Genomic DNA, 22,950 nt, shown 5'->3' with positions numbered 1-22,950 from the left:
CTGAAACTTCACATATATCAATGGAAAGCAGTAGAGTAAATCTAACACCGTAATTACCACACGCAGTTAAACTTCTCAATTTAACTACATATCATCAGATATGCAATATATATGTGTATATACACTTCCTAAAATATTTCCTTTTTTATACTTTGAGAATTCACTGCCGAGGAATTAATCTCCAGACAATCAGTGTCTGGGATATACTCTCCCCTCCATTATCGCTACTTTGCACGTGAGGCTTTTTTCTGATGCCTCCGACAAACCTGTGTGTGTATACATAAATATATATATATACACACACACAGAGAAGAATATATACCAAATCTGACAGTTCTGACACAGAGGCAGTGGTGCTTTCCCCCCTTTCTCCACTGTGTATTTCTGCTCACATACTACTCCTGAAAAGCATTCTCCAATGCTTTGACCAATCTACAACCTACATATTGTTATCCACAGTCCACTTTTCAAAACGATGTGATTTTACATCACAAGTTTTTTAACACTGCCTTAACATCTTAAATGACATTTTTTTAAGAAGAGAACCATACAGCTGGTGTGATGGGCAATCACAGGTGGTTTCCCAACACAACCTGTCCTACAAGTTTCTTAAATTACCCACACTTGCACTTCTGAATCAGGGTCGTGTGCATGTAATATGTAGTTCTAAGAGGTACAGCTCATTTTGTGGCTGACTGATGGTTGCTAAGACCACTGAATAGGCACCAAGTAGCTTTCACTGCCAACAATCTTAGCAGAAAAGATGACATTTCTTCCCCAACAGTCCTCAAAACTGAAAACACTGCCATAAGGGGAAGGAGAAGAAGGAAGAGATGAATGCAGGCTGAGCAGTTCAACTAGAAAAAAGACTCCTTTAGGGCACTTTAACTGTCACAGTTTAAAGCTCAAAGGGAAAATGAAATAACATCTAAAATGCCGCATAGTTCTTACAAGATTACACATATCTACATTAGGCAAATACAAGAGAAGGAGAATTTTTGTTTGTACTATTGCAGATGTTTTTTGTTAAGAAAAATACAAAACTAAAAATAGGAAATACCATATTTTCCTTTATTTCTTTTTGTAACGTTTTCTCAGTGTTGCTATACTGCACTTAAATTAGGTCACAGGCATTGTCTTGTGCTCAACAGACATAACACTGAAACACATCACAACTATCAAAATAATCACACCAGAGGGAACTTCAGTGGCTGCCTATCCCCTGTCCTATCAAAACAGTTCATACTGTACAGCTGCTGCTGCTTTACACAACTGAGATTTAAAGGCTTCCTCAATCCCTTCCAAGGTAACAGCACCATCACAGACCGAAGTTTTATTTCCAATAAGAGATCACAGTATGAAAACTAAAAAGCACTTTCACTTTTTACAGTTACCCTTTACAAATATTTGCAGACAATTAAGACGTGTTGCCAATATAATTGCACAGGTACCTTTTCATCTTTATCAGTGCCATTTTCCTTTCACTCCCTCTACTTTTCCAGCTCTTCCTTGAACTCTCTATTTAATCTATTCTGGTCAGAAAAAATAATAAATCGTGAGGAGCACGGAACAGGGAACATGGTGTTCTAAAACTGGTCCTGTGTGAGACACAGGGAAATGGCACAGAGCTGAGAAAAGCTATGATCTGCGCCGAGTGACATCATGACCTCTATTTACAGCCATAAATCTCAGCACAGAGACAGTGTTACGCATGACAGTGCATTGCTTCATTTTCCTTTCCTCTCCTTTCCGTTTTTTCCTTTCTGTATTTTTACCATGCCTGACTTTGCTTTACTGATTCTAGTTATTTCCTACACTTTGATACTTGGATGGTTTTATCCTATCTTCCCAAGCAGAGGACCAGCTTTTACTGTCTACACAACCAATTCAAAGCAGCTAACCTGTTATGGAAACATCAAAGCCAGGGCGTACTCATAATCTTCCAATTTCCTATGCTAACCAAAGTGATAATATTATTCTTCATTAACAAGAGGCAATTCAGCAAATGTATGAATTTCAAAATTACTTTGGGCAGAAAATGAAATTTATTGATTCAAAAATATAAGGCATTTACTAAGAAATTCAGCTACTGATCTATAAAATATTCAAAAGATTTTTTTAAAGTGCAAAATAGTGCAATATGTTGATTTGCTACTTTTTGTTATGTTCGTCGGATTTCTTAATGTCTATTAGAAGATACCAGCTTGGATTAAAAAGGGAGGAGCACGAGTTGCTCTCAGTGAGTGGTTGAGATGGAAAGGTACAAAAAAAGGACTCTTTAACACTGAGTTTTCACAAACTTTCACCAAGTTTTTCATAGAGATAGCAGCAAACAGGAAACACAACAAAATTCACTAATGAGATTCCACATTACATCATCAGAAAAACCCACAAGTGATATAGCAAAAGGCTGACCAAAAAAGACAACAAACGAGCTGAATATAAATTTAATCCCTAAATCAAGATATTAGGCTCAACATATGTACAGATGCAGATGATGGGATATAATGATTCCAAACTTAGTACTGTAGATAAAATGATTTCCATCTTAAATCACACTGTAACAGATCATTTGCCTCACAAACCTGTTGAATTTTGGAAAACATGAAGCTTCCACTCAGCCTTATCACCTACTTTTATTTTCACCTTTCTCAGTTTCCAGACTGTAGGAACCACTGAAGCCAATCTCACCCATAACTCAGACTGACTTTTGGTTTTGGGTCCCAACCCAATTTCAAACATTGCAGGAATTTGTGTATTTATTTAAAGATAATACATAAAGCAGATTCAAAAATCATTGTTATTTTTCCTGACTTAACACTTCGGGGCACTATTGGAAGTGGTGATCTGTCTTTGATGCTCACTGAGATTTTTTCACTTTGAAATTAGATACAAATTTCATCCCGTTGCCAACATTAACAGTTAACTCACTCACTATTAAGAACGTTATTGAAGAATGTATTTTAGGAGAATTAACAGTAAAATATCTCAAAGTCTGCTAGAATCTGCTGGATACATCCTCATAACTTAGATTTATCATTCTGAAGTTGTATACAACAGGCGTAGCACCAGCCATCACTTTTTTCTGACCTAATCAAAAAGCATCTATCCAAAATTTTAAAAAGCACACAACAAACATGAAGCTCCAAGGATGATCCTCAGTAAGTGATAAGCTTTCTTAAAAACTCAGCTCATTAAAAGCGAGTGTTTAAACTATAACTTATGATCTGCCCATCTGCTTTTCCCACTTAGCCCTTCTTTCCAGATGGGAAAACAGGTGAGGTCTGCAATTACTCATACATCGCTCTATAGTTTTGCCCACACCCTTCTTTCTCTTACACCATCACCCAAGTGTTGTGAAACTTGGATCTCCTAGCAGAGATTGCAGCTTTTAACCTCACACAGCAATAGGAAAATTTCAGACCTATTCTATCTGAAGCCTTGCAACATCTCATGAGCTGAATCTCTCAAATTCCTCTTGCATACTGTTCTGAGTTTAAACATTTTTTTCTCAGAAAGAAGGAAAAATGATACTGAGGTTTTCATAAGCCTAGTTTGCAAACTGTTTTACACTCTTTTAGATTATATTACATTACAAAGCAAACAGTAATACTGTATTACTATCATCTCCTAAAAATGGTTAGGGCTGCACAAGGTTTATGGTGTATTTGCTATTTTCCAGCTACCTGTGTTCACAAATGGCATTGATTTCAAGAGATATTTGCAAAATTATGGGATGCTCCACTCATCCAAAGGTATTTAAAGGAGCAAGACCTAAAGAATTATTGGCAAGATTAGGCACGACATATCAGGAAATCTTTAGCAACAAAACATTTACATAAAAAAAATCAGACTAGATTTGATCTTGTAAGTCTGCACTTACATGAGTGGTAAAGGTCTTTCTTTACATACCTTTCTTGTACCATCAATTCATTAATTCAGCTGCAGAGCTGCAATGATCAACACGGACTACACCTCTGTCTACACAGATACATTCTGAAGAGATTGAATTCAAGTTATAACTTGGCATGGAGCTGAACATCATGAAGGGGAGCCTTACATCTTACTGCATGTTACACTTGCCCAGACAGCAAGCAACATCCTGTCAACAATCCATTTCCCCTTTGCCTTCCATCTCCAAGGTGAACTGCTGACAAGCCTTCCTTTTAGTCTCTGTGGGCTGAGAAAATAAAATATGTAAAAAATATTGAGAAATAGAAAGCTTCTAGAAAAAAAATAATCTGCCAGCAGTATTGCTACAAAATGCAGGTTAAACTAATAAGAACTTACATTACCAGCATGAACTTTCAGCTGCTGCTTGTGGATGATCTCAAGCTATCCACAAAGGTAAGAAGATGTCTACTAAATGCCCTGGCTGCCTGCCAGCATCCACACGGTCCCCACAGTCTGCCTCACTAAAAAGTGTGGTAATAAGAGAGGGAAGATTGACTACTTGATTTCAAATTCTGCAGGTGCAATTCCACCACTTTTTTGCTTTCAGAATTTGGATTTCTCACTGGAGGGAGACATGTAATTCAAGAAAAAAAACCTCTGGAAAAGTTCTGGAAGCCAATCTGGACAGCAAAGGTCAAGGGAGAGGGGAGGGTAAGGGTTCACAGAGTAGTTTGCTTATGTAAATTTGGCTTTTTACACTTACTTACATTCCTGTGAGCAATGCATGATCAGAAAACTATTCCCAAGCTCAGTCAAGTTCTGGCTACTTTTTATGCCAATATGACTCTTTATATGGGATCAAAGGCATTAATCTTGAGCATTGGCCCCATATGTGCAAAGGCCAGAATATTCTGGCTCTAAGTTTTGAATAAGCTGGCAACTTCTGCATGTGCGTGGAAAATGTCTGTAGGACACTTTTTACAATTATACAGCAGCTTGAGTTGTTTGCTTCAACAGAAGTGTTAAGATGTGCTGCTATTTTGTTGTGAATTCGTAAGATTTTTATTGACTCCCTGAATTTATTATAGGCAGACCAGTAACACTGATCTATTTAAAATTATTTATTACTTCACTCATCTCTAATCATGTGAACTGAGCATCCTCATATCAAACCATCCATCTCAGGACAAAATTCTCAGAATGTTTCAGTCACAGAACGGCAGTAATTGGAAGGCACCTCTGGAGACCAACTAGTTAAGCACCCTTCTCATTTCCTTCATGATCAGGACTACTTCCAGTTGGACTTTATAACAACTTCAAGGATGGTGATAGCACAGCCTGTAGGAGTTACTCGTGACAGTCAAAGTGATTTTGGTATTTCTGCAGAAGTAGCCAAATGAAACAGCTGAGATTCTGTTTTGTTTTGGTTTTATTTTTACCTATGTGAAGAACTTTAGACTCTTTCAGCCACTTTAGTTCTCCAATTCCTTGAAGCAGAACTTGTAATTTGGCAAACAAAGCCTTTATGTCAAGAATGAATCGCTTCTTGTCCCTGAGAAGATCTGGTCAGAATGGGAAAGTGATGGAGGCAGGCTTGCCGAAGTTTGCGTTCCACAGAAACTCTTCCAGTATTTGGAAAACAAACACCCATCTCATTCTTGAATTTAACAGCTGCCTGGCATTTCAGAAGATCTGAAGGCATCTGCAAACAGAATAAAGGATTCTATTTCTTGTACATGTGTTTCTCCACATATACAGCACCATGTAATGTAACAGACGCTGCAAGGACAGCCCAAGGCATGGCCTCAGCTGGGCCTGTCTCAGGAGAAGCTGGTGCCACCTGCGGAAGGCCAATGCCTTGACAGCTAGCCAGCCACATGCTTGCCCTATGAGGCCCTTCATGCAAACATAAACGGACAGCAGGAAAGAGAGGTATAGCCTGGGGCAGACTGGAGAAAGCCTGCTTGTCTCCCCGCTCTTGTCAGGCCAGAAGTGTGGCCCAGACACAACGCTTCATCCAATTCATGCTGTCTGGTTTGGAGTTATGAAAGCCCCTCACCAGCAGAAGTACTGCAAAGGCCTGGACATGAGGCATCGAGCCTGTCTGTATCCTTTGAAAAAGGTAAAAGAAGGACTTAATAATGGAGGACAGGATTGATCATACCCCAGTTTAACCATAAATGGAGAACACTGGCAGCACACAGAGCTGTGCCCCAGCCCACAACATCTCACCCACACCTAACTAGTGCAAGAAGCACTGCTGCAAAATCCAAGAGCTTTCTGATGCAAAGCCTCTTGAAAGCATCACAGCAGCAGATCTCTCTGTCTCTCAAAGCACAGTCCCACCATCCACTGACTGAAAGGTATGGTCGGAGCAGCTGCAAGCACATTCCTTGCACCCTACTAAGAGAGTGGCAGCAGGAAGCATCCATCTTCCCCAGGCAGAGGATGAAAAGTTCGTTCAGGAAGCAAGAGCCAGCACTGTGCTGACAGAGCCATCTCCAGGTTCTCTAAGAGCTCAGTGGAAGGGAAGACAGCTGCCACTGAGGCAGCATCTCATGCAGCAGTCAATTTGAAAAACAGGATTCATTTATTTCTGAGAGAATCACCATTTTCACCAAAGTCTCATTTCATGTCCCAGTGGTCACATACACATACAGCATAACTGCAAAGTGTGGGGTCTGGTGACAAAAAGTGACAGGCCTGAGGACAAAAAATAACCACCACCAACAGAAACCTAATACTCTGTAATGCAAAAGCTGATGAGAAAACAAAAGCTTAGGGTCTGGCCAGCACAAGCAGAAGTCCTGGCAACTTCACGCCTGTTGGTGGAAACAAGGCCCTGTCAAAGAGAGCCAGGCAGCAGATGACTCCTGGAACAGTAACACCTCTCTGCCAACACCAAGAGCATGGCAGCTGCCCCCAGCACCTGGCAGATCCAGCAACCACAGCAACTGACAGCACATCCTATGGGGAAATGAGGTTGAGGGTGGCACGTCCATGGATGGGACTCTTGAAGGAAGGGGAGTGTCTCTACAGACTCTCCTGAGTTTCTGGCAAAGGAAGATAATCCGTGTATTATCCGTGGCAGGGGGCTTTGTGGTGAAAACAAGAGAAGTGGACAGCTTACACCTGAATGCTAAATTGGAGAATAAGGTCTGATACTTTCATGGTGCACATTTCCCAAGTGATTTTCAACACAAAATTTACAATAATCAGTGACAAATTACAGTTATATGTTACAATCTGCAGTCACAGATCCCATGCTCATCATATTCTCATCATATTCTACTCAGTCAACCACATTCCCTGGCATCTAATGTTGAGAACTTTGACAGTTTTAAACAAAGTTAATAGGATCTATAGTTTTCAAACACAACTATTTCTACATACTGATAAGCAACCTGAATAATGAAGCTGTACTGTCCATGAACTATAAACCTTAATTTACCTGCACATACTCAAAGATATCAGAATGAAGGCTATATAATTAATCTTAATTCTGGTATTTCTTTCCCTCGGTGCTTGACATTATAACCTTAATAATCAGCAACTTATGCAGTTAAACAGATGATCCAAGTCATCTGGCTCAGACAAGCTGTTTTATTCTGGTCACGTACAGCACTTCAATAACCCAAATCACTTCAGCAAGTCACATCAGCCGAACGGTACAACATAAATTATGTGCAGTTCAACACTCCATGTGAAGTACTTCATGTTCCAGTTACAATTTTCTCTATATTTGTAGAAATAAACCCATACATTAATATTTAATGAAAGCAGTTATTTTGCTTCAAAATGAAATTTGTTACAAATGTCATACAGACTAATACTCTTTTAATGTACATGTGTATGTATACTTCTGCATTTACACAAATATGTCTGTACAGAATCTTTCCTTTTTTATCTAGCCAGATGATGTGTATCACCTCATCTTTGGAGAACAAACACAGTATGGAAAGTAAGACATCTGACTTAAAGAAGGCTCAAGATAAACCATTCCATCTCCTGAAGCCATGAACAAAGTTACTCTAAGCCTTATACCGAAATACTGCAGCTCCTAACTATGCCTGAAGCACCTTATGCACAGACTCATCCCATTTTTTAAAAGATGCTTGACATGTATAAATAAATATAAAAAGAACCCAAAGTAAAGCAATAAGTCATAGAAATGAAATTATTTTAATATAAAGCTAGAAAACAGACAGTATGATGTCACACATCAGTCTCCCCTACCAGAAATGGTAAGGGAGTAGGGAGATAAACAACACATGACGAGTCTGTACTTAAGGCCAGAAGAAAGAACAACACTAAAGGAGTATCTACAATTTATTAGTGCTTATTCTTCTTCTAGGTAGGAAACCAAGCAGCAGTACTCCACACCTGCTGATGTATAGCTTGGCTTGAACGTATGGCAAGTAGCTGGCATAGCTGAGTTAAGGGAAATGCTGCAAAGTCATGGATGGGAGCTGCAGAGTTAACAATTACACTAAGGGAGAACAAGGTGCAAGACCAAGAAGATGGAAGAAAGATCTGCATGAGAAACGAAAAGACTCAGAGTTCAAGAACCCTGTACAGCTATAGGGACTGCAAGGAAACGTGACATGCCACACAAGGAAGCAGTCTTGCAGTGGTGATGAAAGCAGCTTTTCTTACCCACAGAAATTCTTTTTTTGTTAGTATTTTCAATATGGTTCATCCATATGCATGCCACTACGATGTGAATTATCGAGTGATTGTCAGTAATCCAGGTACTTTTTTAATTAGAAAGCACTTCCAACTTTCCTCAACGAGTGCCTTCATTTTTCCACACCAAAGCTGTTCCAAAGCACATCCTACAGCTGGGTAATGGTGCCATACCTGCGTGTTACAGCTCACTCCTACCAACTCCCATGAAGTAATCCAGAAGGCATTCAAACATCACTGTTAAAATAGGCAAAAATATTTAGTAGGTGAGGAGGATTAATGATCTTCTCTCCAGGATGAAAAAGTATGTATTGTGAATGCATACATGTAAGTAATCTGGTTCTGTGTGTGCTAAATTCACCCTCGCCTCATTCAGCACAAGAAAGACTTGCACTTTGACTTTAAATTCACTTGAGAAGACATTGAACTCCCTGCCCTGTTTTCTACCTTCCTACTACGCAGCTTGGCAGTCAGTCCTTTTATTTCTTCCAATGGAAAACAGAACTCTAATTTATTGGGTTAGGTTCACCAGAGGACACAGAATGACTCCATAATCTAGAACGATTACACTGCTTTCATGCATATAATCTAATTATAGCAAAAGAGTATTTGCCATTTTGGTTCATCAGTAAAAATTATTACAATTCTGTATATATAAGACACCTATTCTTTGACTATTTTACTGGTATGTATTACATAGGACCCTTAGTTTCTCATAAGCTACAACAGATCAGAAGAAAGTGTGACTTTAATGATTAAAAGCATTCAGAATTGGATACAAAATTTAATACTTAAGTTTTAAAAAAGCATTTCATATGCCCACAATTTCATCCTGCTATTATTACATGCATCTCGGTGATGTGACCATAAGCTGAAAAGGTTAACAGCAGCACCACAGAGCTTTTTCAATCAATCCCTTTACTTGCATTGTACCCCTACCACAAAAATGATTAAAGTGAAGTAGTTGTGATGAGTAATGGAAACGATGTTGTTCACATGTTGTGAATTACATGAGAGAAACAACTTATGCAAGATTCATTTACTTCATTCAGAATGTCCTCTCAGACCACAAACAGCTGATTAAATAACAGAGAAAAAATACTATTCTTTAATCTTTGCACAGAAAGTAAGTTTATTTACAGCCTGCATTTCATTTTCATAACAAAGCTTCTTGTAATACATGTGTTACTTGTTTAGTTGTCCTTGTAAAATATGTAAAATCCCAACTCATCCCAGAAAAGACAGAGTACTTCTACTCAACACAATGACAAGTTCAAGAAGCATCAAAAGCAGTACTACCACACTAATGGCCACGCTGACTATTCTGCTCACCTCTTTGATAGGTTAACTTAACCCAGGCAAACTGCCAAACTCATATACCTAAACTGCATTTCCTACTGAAGATTACCTCGAAGTCCCACAGGCCTTTCTTCAGGTAAGCAGATATAAGGAGGATTATTTATTCATTTGAATGGGGCCACATAGGAGAGAATCTAGGAGTGCATATGCAACTCTTTCTAAAATTTGTAAAGGAGGGAATAAAGAAGAACAGTGTAAATAATAGGACAATTTTTCCTGACTGATCCTATTTATCAGAATGACTGTACCCTCCATTAGCCAGCACACGCATGGCCAACATGTGTATTCCACCTCGCCTCACAAGGGCAGAAGGGCAGACAGCCCACAGCAGTACCTCCTCCCTTCCTCCACCTGCCAGACCCTCACCCATTTTGGAAATCCAGCACACTAAAGGACAAGACAGAAGAAATCAGGTTGGATATTAGGAAAAATTACTTCTCAGAAAGACTGGAGAGGCAGTGGAGTCACTGCCCCTGAAGGTGCTCAAGAAACATGTAGATGTGGCACTGAGGGACAAGGTTCAGTGGGCATGCTGCAGTTAGGCTGATGGCTGGACTTGATGATCTTAACTGCTTTTCCAACCTTAATGATTCTGTGATTCTATGAAATGTGCATCGCTGCATTGCTACTCTGCTGTACAGCTCTGCCCTATGCTGTGACAGAGATCTCCCATTAAATAGCAGATTTGTTTCACTGAAACAATTAGTGCTTCCCAAGTCCGACAAGGAAATGCAAGACAGAGGCATGCATAAAAATTGTGCTACCTTCCTTCTAATAACTCCCCTCATCCCACACTGTTTATCCGAGTTTCTTTCATATTCATACCTCCTTTGCCTTCCTCAACTTTTAGTAATAAGCAAACCTCAGATCAGTAAACCAGAATATCATGGAGAAGAGATAACGAGCTCCAGAATTTCCATTCCCAGCAAGCCAAAATTCCTGGTCTCGCCCTTCCTGTAGCAAATGAGATTCTTGCTGGAGGATGTCCTGCCTCAAAATCAGGTGGCTTTGTTGAGGTTTCATCTCAACTCCCTTCCAAATAGAATCAAATTTCAAGACAGGCTACACTAAACAATGAACTGCCAACTTCCATGATTTATGTTCAGTAATCCTCCTCCCTGCTTTTCTCGTGGCTTGGTTTTTACATATAGCCAAGAGGAAAAATCCTGCTCATCACCAACAACAGGGAAGCAAGAAGGATGCATGCCTACCACAGGTATGTGTTATTTTGCAAGCTTCTGTAAGGAGCACCCTGTTACCACTAAACACTCTCCCTTTCACCTTAAAGAAATAAAAGAAAGAAAATAGCAAACAGCAACATACTGAACAGGGGCAGTACAACATGCACATCAGAGAAAGGACATCTCAGGTGTTCAGGTGCCCTATTGCCACAGACTCTTTGAAACATCCCTGAAAAAAACTGTCCTCAGGGCAGGCAGCCATCAGTGCAAACAGATCTGCTTAGAAGTCCCCCGTTTGGGGGAGAATTTAGAAAAGGAATGCACTGTCCTCGTGTGCATAGAGATGATCATATAATAAAATGATGCCGTATCATTTGAAAAAGTGAACCAAATCACCAGCATCGGCACTATATAACAAACAGAAAGGCCATTCCCACACAGGAAAAGGGGAAACCATGGTAATTTTCTCCTTACATAATGACTTCGATAAGCAAAGAATTCCAAAAGCACAAAAGTTGAGAGTAGCCATGCTGTGCTTGCTCATACCGGCCGGATCCAAACCCACTGAAATCTCCAGGGGTTTTCCATCGGCTCTAGCAGACGTTGGATCAGCTGTCTCAGCTCCCCATTAGAAGCTGATGCGGACAAAGTTAAATCCTTTCTCATCCAGCAAAGAGTCATCAAACACTTAAATTCCGCTGGGACCATTGTGTGGTGGAGACTTCAGTTTCACAATGGGTCTGTCAGGACCAGGTTGTTCCATCACTAATAGCACATAACAACCGAGAGCACAACCTCACCCAAAGGTCATCGACCGACAGAAAGCTGCGCCTGACTGAAGGGTCCGGCACTGATAGGAAGGGTGATGTGAGCCGTTAGCAGGGAAAAAAAACCCGGGGAGGAAGGAAGTAGGCATATCCAGTTTCACAGAACGTTTGTTGTTGTCCCTTAACAGCTGTTTTGTGAGAAAACGAAGGGCTGTACTCTGCAGTGACTTAGTGCAGCTCCTTCTCACCTTTTAGGTCACTTTTTAAGAGGCTACACATTTACGTATCCATTCTGCACAGTAAGGCTCACACCTCCCGTTGTATGGCAGTACTAATAGGACCGCATCGATCTAGCAAAGTCTCCTGAAAATTACCTCTTTGCTACACAAATATCTTATGAAGAACAAGCCGCTGCTCTGTTTTTTTCCCCTGACATGTTTGTCTATTCAGAAGCTGGGCTGGGAAAGCAGGAACCAGAGAGTCGAGTAAATTGCCTCAACAGACAGGTCGCACCGATACGTAAAAGGAAAACAAATCCCCTTACGAAAAGATGCAGCCTGTCGATTATGCAGACACGTCTTTCTGACAGCCCAGCGCTGTAGCCACGAGCCCAGCACGCTGCCTGGGCTGGCAGATGGCTCCGCTCGGATGTACGAGCTCTGAGCTCCGCGGCTGGAGCGGGGCGCGGACGTTGCGGCTCTTCCCGAGCCGAGCCGAGCCGAGCCGCCCCGCCGCCGGCAGCGCTCGCAACGCAGGTGCTGCTCCGCCGCCGCCGCCCTCCCCGCACCGCGGCTCTCCTCCGCCCGCTCCGCGCGCCCACCGCAGCCCGCGCCCTCCCCTCCCGCCCGTGGTTAACAATTAACGCGTCGGGCTCTGCGCTGCGCGGGCGCCCGTTTGTTGTTGCGTTAGAAAGTCGAACGCAACTTCGGCAGATGAACTTCGGAAGCGAAGCGCGCCGCCGCCGCCGCCGCCAACCCCCGCGCAGGAACAGCGCACCGCGCCGGCCCCGACCCCGCCCGCCGCCCCCGCCGCCCCGACGGGCGCTGCCGGACGGGCACCGGGGGCCGCCCGACACAGCGCCCGCACGGCTCGGAGAAGCGCTGCCGGGCGGCGACTTACCGGGCGCGGAGCCTCCCGCCGCTCCCCGCCGCCAGCCGCCGTCTGCCTGCGGACGTGACCCGGATTCCCCCCCGCCCGCGCCGCCTCCCGCGGGGCCGCGCACCGCCGCGCTGCGCCCCCCGGCTCCACCCGCCGCCGCCGCCGCTCACCTCCGGCCGCGGCCACCGCCGCGCCTCGCCCGCCGCCGGCCCCGGCGCCGTGCGGAGCGCGTTACGCAACGCGGCCCCTCCGCGCAGCGGAGAGGGTCGCCGGGAGGCGGGCGCGGGGCGGGGGGAAGCGCGGCCCGGCAGATAGCGGCCCCGGCCCCGCCGCCGCTTGCAGCGCCGGGCCGGGGCTGCCCCGGGCGGGGCGGGCTCCGGGTCACCGCCCCTCCGGACGCGCCGCCGGGCTCGGCGGCTCGCGGGCTGCGGGGGTCTCGGTGCCGAGGGAGGGGGAATCTCGCGCCCGGAGCTCGGCCGGGAGCCGTCCTCGCGGCGCGGCACGGGGGGAGGAAGATCGCCGCGATCAGAGGCTGAAGGCGGCGGCCGCTGTCGGCGGCTTTACCCGGGCACCGACGCCGTGCCCCAGCCCCGCCGCGGACACCAGGGCCGGCGCAGCGCTCCCGGGTCCCGGGATGCGGCCGGCCCTCGCCCGCAGGCCTCGAGCAGGGGAGCGGCGTGAGCAGAGCGCTGCGGAATCCCCGTGGCCCCCGGCACTTATTTTGGGGAGCCGACCCTGGGCGCAGCGCTGCGCGAACAGCGAGCGACGGGCCCTGACCTGCACGGCTGGAGCGTAGAGGCGCACCGCCGAGGGCTCGCACCGCTGGTGCTGGGACACGTGCTGGTTGGGTTTCAGTCACGCTGAGATGGATGGCAGCACATCCCACCACCACTCTAATGCTCTAACGCACAAGGCGGGAAGGGAAGGAGGATCACCTCGAGCCTCACAGCTGTTGGCAAGGAAGATGGCGTCTGGAGGCACAGGCGCGAAGGCAACAGCTACCTGAAAGTACGATTGGATTGTTTTTCCTCCAGGAATTACAGGAACCGTCCTTGCAGTTATAAGTCATTTAATGCAAATCATTTAATCCAAACAGAATTTTTACAGGCTCATGAGGCTCACTCATTTTGCCAAGAGTGAGTCATGTACAAATAAAATGAAACCAACAAAGAAAAGAACTCTCTTACCATGTGTATGTGGGTGATCCTTTGAAAAACTGGTAATTATTTTTTAACTCTGCTGCAGCCAGGAGGACGGGTCTGTGAGGGAAGGGTGAGAGGACGCTGAGCTGCGGCCCCTCGGCACTTGGCTTCCCATCGCCCAGAGCGGCACAGCGGGGCCATGCTGGCCGGCAGCAACCGTGGCCTCAGAGGCCCCCAGATGCCCCAACCTCAAACCAAACTGTGCACTGCCGTACTGCGCAATCAAAAGACTTCTAAAAAATGGAAATAATGTTAAGTGATTAATACTTAGTAGAAGAATGCAGTAGGCAGTTAATCCCTCACTTGAGGGTTAGTTAAGGACGTGAGTTAAACTTCATTCTTCCCTCAGCATGTCATAAATATCTGCTGCTAAACACAGGGCGCCCAACAAGCCAGCAGGGTGGTGATGCACGGCTCTGAAATGACTGAAATGTGGGGACATGGGGTCATGTGATGGTGAGAGTATCAGCTTCAAATGTGTCATCAAACCTGGCACACGGAACCACCCCCACACCGCCATCCACCAACAGAAGCACGGGTACGTGCGGACACCTCACAGCTCAGTGCTGCCACGGGTCCTTGTGCCACTCCCCACAAAAGATGAGACATCGTCAGGAAGGGACACATCACAGTGCCCATCCACTGAGGTGGTGGAGTCACCGTCCCTGGCGGTGTTCAAGAAACATGTGGATATGGCACTTAGGGATATGGTTCGGTGGGCATGGTGGTGATGGGTCGGCAGTTGGACTAGAGGATCTTAGTGGTCTTTTCCAACCATAATGATTCTGTGAGTCTCTGATACTGAACTCTGATGCTGTACCCAACATCATTTGTTCCACTGTTCCTTCCTGATGTCCCAGCACCTGACTACAAGTACCCTTTAGGAACCTCAGCTTGCCCTCTTGCTAGCAGGGTGTCTCTTTGGATGGGCAAGCTGCACCAGCCATACATTCACATAGACTGAACATCCACACAGATGTTTTTCTTAGGCAGAGAACGTTTGATGGGCATTTAACATAGCTGCAGTACACATCAAGGGCCTGCAGCAAGCTCTATAGAGGGAGGAGGCAGAACCATGCAGCTCATGTGGCCAAGAAAGCAGTGACATTATCCTCCTCCCTTGGAACTGATTTGAGGTCATTTGCAGGCACTCCCACCGCATCAGCTGCCCATGGATTGTGGTTTGTTCACAAACACAAGAGTCATGAATTTCCTCCAATTTAAAAGCAAGCTAAAGCCAACATCTTTACATGACCGGGAGCCAGAGAGCATCTAACATAATCCAGCTCCGAGGTGAACTAGAAGAGAATCCATAAATCTTTCAAGGCATAAGGCTCAGTATTTTTTTCATTTTAATTTTAACAAAAAGACAGAACTTGACACGTTGGTGGATTTCAGCTTTTGTTGTTGTTGTTGTTCTCAATTTATTTTTCCTCATTAGTACTTTCTGCCTGGCTCCCAGCCAACAACATACCAACATACTGGGGTGGGTTGGCAGGGGAGAACAACAGTCCAGCTGATCTTCCCAATGGTAATGGATGTCTTGCGCCTACCATCAGCTTACAGATTTCCTCCTTGCTGGTTATTTTCCTTGCGTTTCCCTATGGGTATCTGAATTTACATTGCCCGCTTAGCAAATCTGTTCATACACAAATGAGTTTGTCTTTCTCAGAAATATTACAAACTTCATGTGTTTTGTTTTGATGTTTTTTGGGAGAGGAGCCACTCATTTGTTCATACACAGCAGGCAGGCAGATAGTGCAGACCAATGAAGCACGAGCTAAGGAAGCAGCTGAATCACATGGCTGCCTACCACGCATCATCCGGTGGGCAGAGGAGCCCCAAACCACTTGCTCAGGGAGGGTCTTACAAACGTGCAGTTTTTCCTACTGTTTGCAATTTTCCCTTATTTCCCCAAGCCTCTGAAATAGCATGTGTCACAGTGCACAAGAACATGGGGATTGAGGACAAGAAGAGTTACAGAAAAACAGCCCAAGGGTCAGTAATTTAAGATTGCTGTGGAGTCTCGTGACTAAATGAGACCCACACCTTCTGGCTAAATAAATAAATAAATAAATAAAATCCAAAATGTTTCACTTAAAAAACTTTATGGTAAATGTGGAAATCAGAGAAGAATACACATCCTTTTTCATGCTTTGGACTAGCAGCTGTGACTCAGCACAGCAGAAAGCATTCTGTGTCTGTCCCTCTTTACACCATAAATGACCAGTGTTTTTCCATACCTCAGAACTACTACGCAGGATGCAAATACAGTAACTGCAGAGTAACTTCAATTTATTATTAATGATAGCTGAGGCCAGTCTGTTCTAAACACCATGAAAGGCTTCAATGTTTTTTAGTGGCAATTGAAGGCATTTGGCCAACAACCTATAGACTTTGTCTGGGGCAAATATCCATGTACTGTAAAAATGTGATACTAAACCACTAATACAATACATTATTTAATATTTTCCTTCTTATCATACATTGTAATAATCTATGTCTGTTTCAAGACTTCTGGGGAACCTAAAAATACCCTAATGTAATACCTTTTTTTTCTGTTCTGTTCTTTTTTTTTTTTTTTTTTTTTCCACAGACATCTAATTCCATTCTATTATCAGAATTGAGGGGGAATAACAGTGGATGTGTGAGAACAGAAGAGGCATGTATGAAAATCCAGGCAAATAGGAAAGAAAAATAAATAATGAAGAGGAAAGCAAGGGAGACAAACAAACCTAGAGGCACAATCTAACCTCCACCACACAGTTCATATCACTGCATATTTCAACAAATATCCATTTTCAATCTTGCATGAAAAATACAGCTCGGAATTTTTTCCAAGTTACGCAGGGATGCACATGGCACCACAGGACATTAATGCTTGGTCCACAAAACCAAATGAATAAGGGGAAAAAAAATAGAAGAAGGGAAAAAAAAAAAGATCTGTATTTCTGAACTGCAATAACAAAGTCTTTGAGAAGACAGTCTGAGCCCTCCTACACTGAAGCAGGCTTCCAGACTAAATAGGGATTTGTGGATATTCTCCTTTTTATTGCAAAAGCTGTTTTACTATAAAAGACTGTCTGGACTGTCATCAAAGGATGATGTGGAGGTTCAAGAAAGTTCAGAACGGATCAGACAATTTATGGTCGATAAGTCTATCAATGGCGAGTAAACATGATGATGCAATCCTGTGAAATCTCTGGCTCAGGAAATTCCCATAACCTCTGACTGCCAGAAGTTAGGAAATTCTACACTTATCCCATTGCTTCCAGTCTTTTGGTAAGCATCCTCTATTTGTCAGCATCAGTCCAAGGCATCTGGGCTAGATGGGCTGCTGGAATAAATAAAAACGGTGATTCATACTTCTTATCTTCTGACGAGATAATCAAGGTCGTTCTTGTCATTTTCTGCTGCCGCCTGTGATGAAAATTTTTATGATCAGTGGCTCCAAATCTCATGAAAATGGCAGCGGGCCTAGTTTGGATTTCAAAAAATACACAACAGAGGCTGTAATAACATTAATGGAAAAAATAGATGATGAGTGACAAGCTCAGTTAGTTCAGATGCATAGCTTTCCTTTCATACTGAAGAGAACAGAGGATGAGACTGAGACAGTAGTGAGGACATTCCGTCAGGCAAAAGAAAGCTCCATTTAAGAGACCTGCAGAAATGTCTCCAGTTCGGAACAGGTGTGACAATACCACAGCTTTCCACACAGCTCTGTTTTGCTGATGGGTAAGGGACATCTCTTTCAGGAAGAATCAGAGTGAGCGTGAATGCAGCTCTGTTGGAGGCAGAGTGGTAGGACAGCCTGTAGTCCTACTCAGACCAGATCCTGTGTCCCAAACCACTGTGGTTCCAGTTAAAAGATTAGGGCTTGGAAAGGCTCTGGCAGTTGTAATGATAGCTGGGTTATTCTGAGGGAACGCTAAAACCCACTGGGTAGAGATTTGATTTTGGAGGCCTGACAGAAGCAAAAGTTTAGCAAGTTCTCTTGCTCCTAATGGAGGGCTATACAGACCTCAAGTAGCAGGTGGGTTGGTAGGAGGATTAACTGAGGGAATGTGCAGCTCATCGTATTCTAGATCAACTTGTTTGTATTTAAGCACTACAATGGAAAACATACAGATGCCACAAAATATAGTGTAAAACTGATAGAAACTAGGAATGTAGATTCTGTCCTACTCAACTCAGAGCAAAACTTAGAAGCCTACATCTCTTCCTTGAAGAAAATTAGGACATCTGCTCATTTCAGTAACTGAAAACATAAAGTATTGCACTAGCATCTTTCTGTTTTGCTGTCTTTTGCTTTAGCCACATTTTATTAAGCTTTATCTTAGCAGGCCTGAACATGGACTGAATGAGCTCACTTTATGTTCTTCATCCTGAAACCACTCTTAGTTGGATGTCTGGAATAATTTAGACATGTATAGTTTTCATCAAAGCATTTTCATTCCCAAGTTCTCTTCAGAGGTATGGAAGATAAATATTACCATGGTGCTAGCAGAAATGCTACAGTGGTATAGTACTGTAATTCTATTACTTTTGAGTACATTGCCATTTTTTACTGCAGGCATAGCATATAGCATAGTATGAGTATATATATATACCTGACCAGTGTGGTATGCAGCATTGGTACAGTTCCAGCAGTCTTATTTCAGTAAAAAACAATTGAAGCAAGATTTGCCTCCTGATTTACAAGAGGAAAGTGTCTTCTGAATGTGACTATGGATTTCATGTAGTGATACTTATGCTAATAGTGCTTGAAAAAAGCAGCAGTTCCTTCCCCTGGAGCACCTGATCTGTCAGGAATCCCCAAGAGGTGCTTTGGAGGCCAGTTTGAAAACTCTTGCTGTAGAACCTGCCAAGGAGGAGTCCTATTTCAGTCAGACCTCTTGTTTTTTCTAGTGACCTTAAGCAATACAAGCTTGCTTTGAGCATTTGCAACATTATCAAGAGTGCATCAGTCTTTGAAGAGGGAAGTATTTCAGTACAGGCACTTGTTTTACTCCTACAGAATAAGTACAGCAAGTCATCACACAGCAGTTTGTGTACTCATCTATTGGTAGAAACCACTGCCAGAACAGTGGCATTAAGGAGGCATGAAAAAATGACAGATGTAATCATTTGCACTCTGAATGCACTATGCAGAAAAGAGCATAAATGTAATTTGAGGACATACTTTTTATAGTTCCCTGGTTAGCCAAAACACAAAATCATTACCATTAAAAAGCCATGTATGACCCAAATGCAAAGAGTGGTAGTATATAACCACCCACGGATCCTACCTGGTGCACTCAGACTCACGGCTACAAACTCCTGGAACAAATTAGAAACTGAAGCAACCATAACAGCTGGAAATCTCATTTCTTTAGGATACATTTGAATGAACAGAACATGAACAAACAAGCAGTGGATGAGATAGGTGGCTAATTCCAACATGTAGGAACCTCCTGCTTGTTAATGTATCCAGTAGAACATCCAGCCCTATTTCTTCAGAAGAAACTTTCTGTCAAATCTATACTTGTGTACCAAGGCTACAAACAAATTAGAAATGCACCTAAACAGGCTGAACAACTTGCACTTCGTTTTTTAATTATCTTTATAAAAATGAGAACTCAGGGAGGAGTTGAGGATGATTAGAAACTGATGATGGCATGCGCTGCCTGCTTTTCCTCCCTCCCAACACGTCACTTCATTTCTTCCCATTCACTGGTCTTTCAGACTACACAGCAGTGGTTACTTGTTCTTTCTGAAGACTTCTAGAAAGCTGGTGCTTACACTTTTAGCACCATGAAGAGCAAAGAAACTTCTTTGAAGTAATCTTACCTGCTAAAACCACTTCTTAATGGTCTAACGATCTTTTAAAAACAACATCTTGAATTTTGCCAACAATGTCATTACAAAGCAGACTGGAGAAACTGTTTCTCAATCCTGGCTATAGAATTCCCAGTACAATGTAATAATCATCAAAAGGGAGGAGATTCTCCAAAAAGAAATATACATTTATTGTTCATTGCAGTGCCACATTTCATCATGCAATGCTGAAAATGCCCAATAATAAAATAGCACTCATTATAACAATTCCAGTTCAAAAATTTCTTTTTGGAACGCTAATTGATCCTCCAAATGAGCTTTATTAATCATTGATGGAAAACTGGCAAAATCCTGGTCTGTACTTTGGCGAACTTTCAAAATGTTTAATTAGGTCAAATCAGGAAAGCTCTAGAAACCAATTACAGAAACACTTCAAAGCCAAAAAATAAAAATAAAAAAAAACAAAAAAAAACCTTATTGTATTCTGATATAAATGCAGCACTATAGGAATGAAAAAACAACCTACCACCTCACTCATAAACTGTGTATGCACCTGAGGTACCACCTCCATAGAAATGTGAGAAATAGCCACTCCTTGAACCACATCAGTCAATCATATTTGCTCACAGGTTTTCTTTATTAGTGTCATAGATGCCACTGAGCAGTTCACCATAAGGAATGGTGCCAGCCAGGTCCTTAGAAGTCAAGCGAACACTGGTTCGCCTTCAACATTTTTCTACACATCTCATCTTCAGTGGTGTAATTTCACAGGTATATGAAGTCTTCACCTTTTCATGAGTTTCATGAGTTCTGTATACTCCACCAACATGTTTGTACATTAACACATATGTTGACAACATGATAAAAATAATCCTGGCAGCAACAACAAAAGCCACCTTTATCTAACTTCTCAAGAATTTGATCTTCACTTCTGCAGGATTACTGCAGGTACAGCCATAGGTTCTGGTGGGCTGTTTGAGGTGTGTGTTGCTGCCAGCCCTAATCCCACCACCCACAGTTGTGAATTAATTAGGACTTGAAGTTGCCAAAGGGAAGCAAACAAAACAAAAATAGCGTTGTAATTGACTGTAAACAATAATTAAAATTCTGCATTATGTTTAGTATCTGCACATTTCTAGACTTACTGCAGTGAGTGACTCCACATCTAATGAAAACATACAGCTCAATCCCAGAAGACTGGGCAGATCTCAGATCCTAAATACATCTCCTATAATAACTCAAAACAGTAAGTAAGTCATGCATCCTTACTGTGAAAACTAATAATTAAAAATTCAAAAACTGGCATGGTAAAGGAACCAAAATCCATCTACCCTGGCCAGACTGAAGGAGAACAAAACATGCACCCACACAGTAAAAACTTCTGAATTTTCCATTCCAGATGTGGACTGTTCTGCAGTTTCACACCACAGTGGCCCCACTTTAATATGCTTATAATTTATTGAGTTACAAAGTTTATTATTCATTTATTTATTTGCAGTACACTTTCATTTTTTTACTACTCTTTTTAAATTAACTTGCCATTATACTAACAAAATTAAGGCTAGTTCTCACATTACTTCTGATTCCAAACTGCATTAAATTCCAGTGTCAACACAAATCCCTCTGAACTTCTTATCAATTTTACTTTTCTCTGACATCCAGTCTTCACCTGGCTATGTTACAGACTGGACCTCATCAATTTGTCTCCACATCAGGTACTGCATTCTCTGCACTCATGTTGGAAGAAGTCATTTGTCATTCAGAAGTCAAACTTCTTAACAAAAATCTCCTTACCTTTATCAGGAGGACAGGTAAACTTCCTGAAGTTTTACTTTACCGTGAGCTTGACCAAAGGTAATCAGAGGACCTCCAGTAACCTAAAGAAAAACATCTCTGAAATAACCACACGGCTTTGTATTCTGTCATTTCCCAGGAATGGTGAGCCCAAACCTCTTAATGTTTATTCAGCACAGCCAACATGTTAATTCACAAAAGAAAGATAATCACTTTCATAATTCCATTTACATAAGGCATTCAATTTTACAGCCCCCAATATCTCTTTAAAATTATAGCTAATGCATGGCAGACAATTGCAATATGCTAGCTAATATGCTGAAAGCTTTGTGTGGATCCTTTTTCTCCCTCCTGTTATTTGTTTACTAATCCGTTAATATAAAAATCACAACATGTTTGGAAGATATGGTGTATTTCCAGCCCTCTTCCAGCTCAGGTTTCATAGGTTTCTCAGATTTCATAGGTTTTTCCCTGACATGCTAACTGGTAGGTACAGAAGATTAACTGATCAGAAATTATGTAATTAATGTTTTCAGTTGTAATGCACTTCTTTTGAAATTCAAGTTGAAGAACTGTAATGGAAGTATTAGGAACTTCAGGAAAGCTGACTGCTGTGTATTCAGGAAGCCAAGCCCAGACCTAAATGTAAGGCCACCTTAGGATGCACCCTGATGGAAGAACACCTTTTGTTATCAATGGCTGTTATTTTCTGGACTGATTGCAAACACAGCTAAATTGCTTTGTCGACCTGGAAATTGTAGAAAGTTTAATACAGACATCTTGTTCTTTTCATTTTATTTATTTCTGCCCTTTCTTTAACCATTTATATTCATGACTTCCATGCTTCAGCACTTGGTTCTCTCCATAAAAGTTTTCCTCACGTTTTCCTTTTCTTTTGACACACCATTCAGTATCAGCAGGTTTTTTTGGCTTCATCATTTTCAGCTTCCTGGAAAAGCAGCCTTCAGTGCATTTGAGAATTTCTTAGGTTTCTCCAGCACATCTTCACTTGCACAGAAAACAAAAGAGGAAGATCTTGGCCTTCCCCAGCATCCACACACGAGGCCCACAGCTCCCCAGGACAGGAGCTCTGCAGCCCTCCTTCCCAGCAGAAGTCTCAAGGCCGCCTGCAGCAGCACAGCCACCTGC

The 22,950-nt window shown here is 42.7% G+C and overlaps 1 protein-coding gene across 9 annotated transcripts in view; it reads right to left on the bottom strand.

Annotated features, from left to right (window-relative positions):
* The window catches only part of THRB (thyroid hormone receptor beta), a 163,868-nt gene extending 141,984 nt beyond the window's left edge, over positions 1–21,884 (bottom strand). For 2 of the 9 annotated variants that reach the window (XM_090142559.1, XM_090142564.1), the window contains exon 1: positions 21,802–21,884. The gene's annotated coding sequence lies outside the window, so the exon portion shown is untranslated. Of the gene's footprint in view, positions 1–13,006; positions 13,117–13,155; positions 13,219–13,762; positions 13,986–14,172; positions 14,400–21,801 lie in introns of those variants that run through there. The other 7 variants (XM_090142560.1, XM_090142566.1, XM_090142565.1 and 4 more) reach the window with 6 other exon arrangements.
* Positions 21,885–22,950: the final 1,066 nt, after the last annotated feature.

Source organism: Phasianus colchicus, chromosome 6 (assembly GCF_987193195.1).
Source record: "Phasianus colchicus chromosome 6, bPhaCol1.hap1.1, whole genome shotgun sequence".
NCBI classification, from domain to species: Eukaryota; Metazoa; Chordata; class Aves; order Galliformes; family Phasianidae; genus Phasianus; species Phasianus colchicus.
Note: the sequence above shows the minus strand (reverse complement) of the source record. Positions and strands in the feature narration are given on the sequence as shown.